This window comes from Petaurus breviceps, unplaced genomic scaffold, assembly GCF_028583685.1.
Source record: "Petaurus breviceps papuanus isolate PSGF00001 unplaced genomic scaffold, PetGlider_PUasm1.0 151, whole genome shotgun sequence".
NCBI classification, from domain to species: Eukaryota; Metazoa; Chordata; class Mammalia; order Diprotodontia; family Petauridae; genus Petaurus; species Petaurus breviceps.
This window is the reverse complement of record NW_027185712.1, coordinates 20,158,468-20,165,247: the sequence shown is the minus strand read 5'-3', so window position 1 is coordinate 20,165,247 and position 6,780 is coordinate 20,158,468.

Here is a 6,780-nt window from a genome sequence, read left to right as displayed (position 1 = left end):
GAGTTTTCCTTTTGGGATCTTTTTCAAGAGGTGATCGGTGGATTCTTTCAACCTCTATTTTGCCCTCTGGTTCTAAAACATCAGGGCAATTTTCCTTGAGAATTTCTTGGAGAATGATTTCTAGGTTCTTTTTTTGATCATGGCTCTCAGGTATTCCAATAATTTTTCAATTATCTCTCCTGGATCTGTTTTCCAGCTCAGTGATTTTTCCAATGAGATATTTCACATTGCCTTCCATTTTTTTCATTTATTTGGATCTGTTTAATAGTATTTTGATTTCTCATAAAGTCACTAGCTTCCATTTGCTCCAATATAATTCTGAAGTAATTATTTTCTTCAGTGAGATTTTGAGATTTTTTTTTCCATCTGGCAAATTTGGCTTTTTAAGGCATTCTTCTCCTCATTGCCTTTTTGAGCCTCTTTTGCCATTTGAGTTAGTCTATTTTTTAAGGTGTTATTTTCTTCAGTCATGTTGTTGACTCTCTTTTCATGATTTTCTTGCATCATTCTCATTTCTCTTCCCAATTTTTCCTCCACTTCTCTTATTTGGTTTTCAAAATCCTTCTTAAGTTCCTCTATGGCCTGTAACAAGTTCATATTTTCCTTGGAAGCTTTTGGTACAGGAGTTCTGACTTCATTGTCTTCCTCCTGTACCATGCTTTGATCTTTTTTGTCCCCAAAAAAGGAGTCCAAAGTCGGCTTACTGTGCTTGCCTTACTTCCCTCGTTTGCTCATGTTGCCACTCAATTACTTGACTTTTGAGCTTTTTGCCACAGTAGAACTCTGCTTCCAGATAGGAGATCTGTGTCCCAAATTGCTGGGGTTTTCACAGCTGCTGGATCTATTAGTTGGGTACCCTCTCTGAAGCATCCACTGGCTGTGGCACTTGGTCATGCACCCCAGGACCTCTACCCTAGATAGCAATCCAGATCCAAGCAGGTTAAAGCAAGAGTGATTACCCCTCAGAATGGTTGCTTGGTCCCCCTACTATATGTAGGCCAGGAGTTCTGCAGCAGCCATGCAGCAGCTGCACCTCAGCTGCTTCTCCCTCCAGGGGCAGAGTCCACAGTGACCTCTCACTTTGTCTTTGGCATGTATGAGTTGATAATTCTGGCAACTGCCACAGCTGCTGGTGATCCACTCTCCCAAAGTATGCTCCAGGGTTGGGGCTGCCCTGAGGCTAAAACCGAGGGCTCACATGGGGCTGTTCTTGGCTCCCAGCACACTGCAATGGACCCTTCCTTTCTGCCTTCTCAGCTGCCTTCAGTAGGGGATTTGTTTCTCTCTGTCACTTTGTGGGTTCTGTAGCCCTAAAGTTTGTTTAGAGTCATTTTTTAGAGGTATTTGAGGTGGTTATGGGGTTAGCTCAGGGAGCTTTCTTGCTTCTATGCTGCCATCTTGGCTCTGCCCCCCCCTCCCCCAAGGAAATCTTAAAAAGTTAGTTGGAAACAACTCAACAGCATCCAAATTCCAACAGTGATTTCTTGCCTTTTCTAAAAGAGCTAGCAAAGACCATAAGTTTTGTATAAGCTAAAAGAGCATGAAAGCATCTTTTCTTCCATGAGGAAGAGATGAATGAGCATTTCATATGGGCCAGGAGCTGGAGGGAGTAGGGGTTATAGTCAAGCAGTGTTCCATGGAGACTACAAATCCCATAGAGTAGCCTCTAGCAATGGAGATTATGAGTCCAACACAGGTAGAAACAGTGCAGTCACATATACTAGGAGACATTGGCAGCCCAGCAATGTCAGAGAAATGAATTGCCTGTCTACACATGGGCTTTGGTCACACAGGTTCCTTAAGGTTGTGTCCCTTCATACATGTGCCGGCTTGTCCACACATATTCCCTATGTGTTTCCCTATACATACACACTCTTGCCAATGATTCTGTGTGTACTTATGGAAAAATGTACCCCAGGTTTAAGGGGGAAAATGTTTGCCACTAATTTTCTTACTGTGGCATTTCATTAAATGCCTGGAAAAAGTCTGTAAACCATGTAGATGGGTCCACTAGAAATTTATTATATAATCTCACCTAGATTCTCATTGTAGTATGTCAGTCCTTTTGGATTTCCTTTATTGATTTACTATTCCACTATACAATATTTTTCATCCCCTCTCAAGCCTCCCATAACACCATTCCCTCCATTCTAACAACTTTACTCAACTCATATTTTGCAGACAAAAAAATGAGGCCATTCCATGAGAGCTCTCTTTTGCCACTTTCCTCCTCATTTCACATCACTCAGATGCCTTCCTCCACTATCTTTGATCCCCATCTCACAAGGTAAGCCCTCTTCTTGCCAAGGGAAGTGAAAGAACCTAGAGAAAGGAATACCTGACTTCAAATCCAACCTCAGACACTTACTAGTTATGTGTGTTAGGGGCTACTAGGGATGGTGTTGGGGGCAATATTCTGGAGAAGATGGTATGGGGTGTAGAAGAGGAAGGGAAGGGAAGAAGCAAGCATTTATTAAGCACCTTCTTTGGACCAGTCACTGCATGGTCACTTTACAAATGTTATCTCATTTTATCCTCACAACAACTCCATGGAGTAGGTGCTATTATGATTCTGTAATGTAATACCAAGGAAAGGCAACTTCCCAAGGTTCAAAATACCAGCATAGGTGCTCTCCATTTTATTCAGTGACAAACCAAGAACAGAGAAGATCAAAACATGACATCATTCAAAATACAGCATTTACTAAGTGTGATTAAATAATCTCCAAGTACTACCCCACCCCAGGACTTTCCAATCATTCAATCAATTACAAAGTCCCTGTTCTAAATACTACTCCACCACTAGGCTGTACCTTCATTTAGTCCACCACAAAGACCCTCTTCTCAAATGGAGATTAGTTTCCAAACATAAGTAAAGTACCTTCATTTGTTCAATCACAGAGCACAAAAAGGTCAAAAGTTCCCCACCCCTGGATCACAATTCAATCTACCCCAGAGTTAAAACAAGTTTAAGCACAGCACTTAATACCCAAATGGAGGTCTTTTCTTCATGTTGACACGAGGCAAGTTCTCAGCAATCTTAGTTCCTGGGGAGACAAGGCTTAGCAAGGCCACAAGATACATTGCCAGTACCTTCATTAATTCATCCTCTGTCTGTAAAACAGTCCCAGAACCCCTGAAAACATTAGCAAAACCCTCTCCCAGGATTTCTGTAAACATACAACAAGAAAATCCTTCTTCAGGGCTTCTGAACCAACAGAAAGGTTCCCAGACCCCTGCAACAACAGCACTGTCCTTCACCAGTGGACAGTATTCACTCTGTCTGCAGGACAGTCTCCAGACCCCTGCAACAACAGCACTGTCCTTCACCAGTGGACAGTATTCACTCTCTGTCTGCAGGACAGTCTCAGGGCTTCTTAACCAAAAGCCAGGTTCCAGGACTTCTTCAACAACAGGACTGTCTTTCACCAGTGGACAAATCTGGCAAAACAACATCAAAACAGACAAAGTACCAGCAAAACAGCCATGTCTCCTCAGTCCTTGGCAGCTCAGGGGCAGATCTCAAAAGTCCAAGGCAATTCAAAGTGGCCCCCAGCAATTCTATCAGTCTCTCTCTCTGCTTCCACGTGGGTGCTGCTTCCAAAAAGTTCTTCTGCCTCTCTCTTGTCTCTCCAAAATCTATGTCACCAGCTCCTCCCAGTTCAGAACTCTCTTTTCACATCAACAAGTCCATCCCACAGGTGGGATTAACAAGCTCTGGGTTTTAACACAATCAATTTGAAAACCAAGCCAGTACAGGGGAATCTTTATATTCCATTACTATCACAGATCCCCACTTTACAGTTAAGAAAACTAAGACATGCAGAGATTAGGTGACTTGCCCAGTGACTTGTCTCACTGTGGTACAGAGGTGACTGTGGGATTTTTAGGACGACGGCAGCAGAACACAAGCTTTGAGGTAAACCAGAAAGACTTCAACTAAAGACCTGCTTAAACACAATGTAGTTGGACCTGAGATTCAGCCTAGTCATGTTCAGATTATCATCAGAAGGTTTGTCACCAGGTGGTGATTTTTTTTCTTCTGTCTCCCACTCTCTTTTGGTTTCTATCTCTGTCTGTCTCTCTCATCTTATTAAACTATCTACTAAGGCATGGAAAGGTTATGATCTGCATGAGTAGAGGAAGTATCATCCTTGCACCAGCACAGTGCCTGACAATAGTAGGTGCTTAATAAATGCTCATTCAATTGTGAAGTATTGAAGACTACTTGAGCCACTGGCCTATGAACCAAGGATGCAAAGATTTAAAAAACAAAACAGCACAGTCCCTGCCTTCTGTGAGTTTATAAAAACTTCACAGGAGCACTTTCGTAGGAAGTAAACACAATCTCATTTTCATCAGCTTGCACCCACCCATGCTCCAACCAAAGACCATGGACCAGTCCCATCATTAGCAAAATGAAAAATTTCCCAGATGTCCTAGCAAATTTTTTTAAACTAAGATGCAATTTTTAATCATATTTCCACATTAGTCATGTTGTGAAAGATGAATTAGATCAAAAAGGAAAAACCATGAGAAAGAAGAAATAAAAAAAAACAACAAAAGAAAGAGAAAATAGTATGCTTTGATCTACATTCAGACTCCATAGTTCTTTCTCTGAATATGGACAGCATTTTCATCATAAGTCTTTTGGAATTGTCTTAGATCGTTGCATTGCTCAGAAGAGCTAAGACTGACAAAGTTGGTCATCATACAATGTTGCTCAGCTATACTTCTTGAAAGCAGTAAACATATGTCATGGTTGGTTCTGTGAGATAAGCATTAATCCAAATTTTTTCTCAATGATCAGGTAGGCACTCGAGGGATTTTGCTACTGCTTGTCACAGCCAACCAGAGTCCATCTGTGTGCCTCTAGGGTATTGGAAAATGGGACACAGCTGGAGAACATTAGACAGTGATGGGTATATGAACAAATTCTTCCTCTGTGAACTAAAAGCATTCCATACTTGCTTGGAGTAAGAATCAATATTTAATTCAACATGCACTGTGACTTTGTTCACACTCATCAAGTCCTTAGAACAGTTAAGGGATCTTCTATCCAAAACTGTGCCAAGGGCTCAGATCTGTGCCCTTAATTATTTTTTTTGCTTTTGGGAGGGCAATTAAAAAAACTTGCCCACGGTCACATGGCTAGTTTTTTGTGTTAAGTGTCTGAGGCCGGATTTGAACTCAGGTCCTCCTGACTCCAGGGCCGATGCTTTCATTTTTGACTGACCCTCTTTGTCTATTGTCCTTCTAACCTCCATTTTTCAATTGTATTGGTTACATTTCCAAATTAGCTAGACCATAGGATATACAGGAACATTAAAAAATGTGTGTATGTGTATGTAAATTTATGCTTGCGTGCATGTTTGTGCATGTATATATATATATGTGTGTGTGTGTGTGCATGATGCATATGAATGTGTGTGGTAGAGTAAAAGGGGAGTGAAGAAGGGGAAAAAAGAAGCTGAAATGAACTTAATGCTACATACTAGCCCATGGTTTTCTGCAACAATTCTATTTGCTTTTAAAAAGATTCAAGGTCTTTGTCCCATGTTTTTTTTTTTTTTTAAGCAATTGGGGTTAAGTAACTTGCTCAAGGTTACACGGCCAGTTATTTCTGGGTGTGGTGCTAAGTATCTGAGCCCAGATTTGATCCCCAGGTCATCCTGACACTGGAGCCAGCCCTCTTACTCGCTGAGCCACCTGGCCGCCCCCCCCCATGTTTTTTTTAACTCTCCCTCCCCCAACCTGTCCTTCCAAATCACCTCCATCCACTTCTGTGGCTCTCCATATCCCAGCCTAGAACAATACGGGTACCTGCTGTTGGCAAATGTGCTTAGGCTGAGTTACACAATTCCACAGCTAATTGAAAAGTGAAAGAATGAGTACAAATCAGTTATTTGTTGACTTATTCCCTGTCAGCTCTTCTGGTAACACACAGATCATGTTTTAGAATTTCCCATCTACAGATCTTCATGAAGGTAAAACAAAAAAGGGAAAGAAAGAAAAGGAAGCTATAGACCCAGAAAAGATCTGAGAATTCGTCTCTAGGTGGCACAGTGGATAGAGCACTGTACCTGGAGTCAGGAAGACATGAGTTCAAATCTGGTCTCAGTCAGTTATTACTTCCAGTGTGACCCTGAGCAAGTCACTTAATCTCTGTTTATCTTGGTTTCCTCAACTGTAAAATGGGGATGAGAATAGCACCTACTCCTCAGGTATTGATAAACAACTTTATAGACATTAACAATACAGAAATGCTAGCTATTTCACAGGCCAAATGAGATAATATTTGTAAGTCACTTAGCACAATGCCTGTCACATAGTAGATACTATATAAATGTTTATTCCTCCCCTAGCCCTCACTTCATCCAGGCCAACTCCCTCATTTTACAGATGAGAAAACTGAGGCCCAGAAATAAATTAGGGAGCATATTTTTGCTTTTGTTGTTGTTGAGTAGTTTCAGTTACTTTAGCAAAGATACTGGAGTGGTTTGCCATTTCCTTCTCCAGCTCATTTTTCAGATGAGAAACTGAGGCAAACAGGGTTAAGTGACCTGCCCAGAGTCACTCAGCTAGTAAGTGCCTCATGCCAGATTTGAACTCAGGAAGAGTCTTCCCAATTCTAGACCCAGTACTCTGTGCACTATGGCGCCACCTATCAGGCCTTAGAGGGCATGTAGAGTAGTACAGGATAGGGAAGGGCCTTGAGTCTAATACTGTTATGAGGATAGGTGGTAGGAAACGGTGATGTTCAGCTTGGAGAAGACTCAG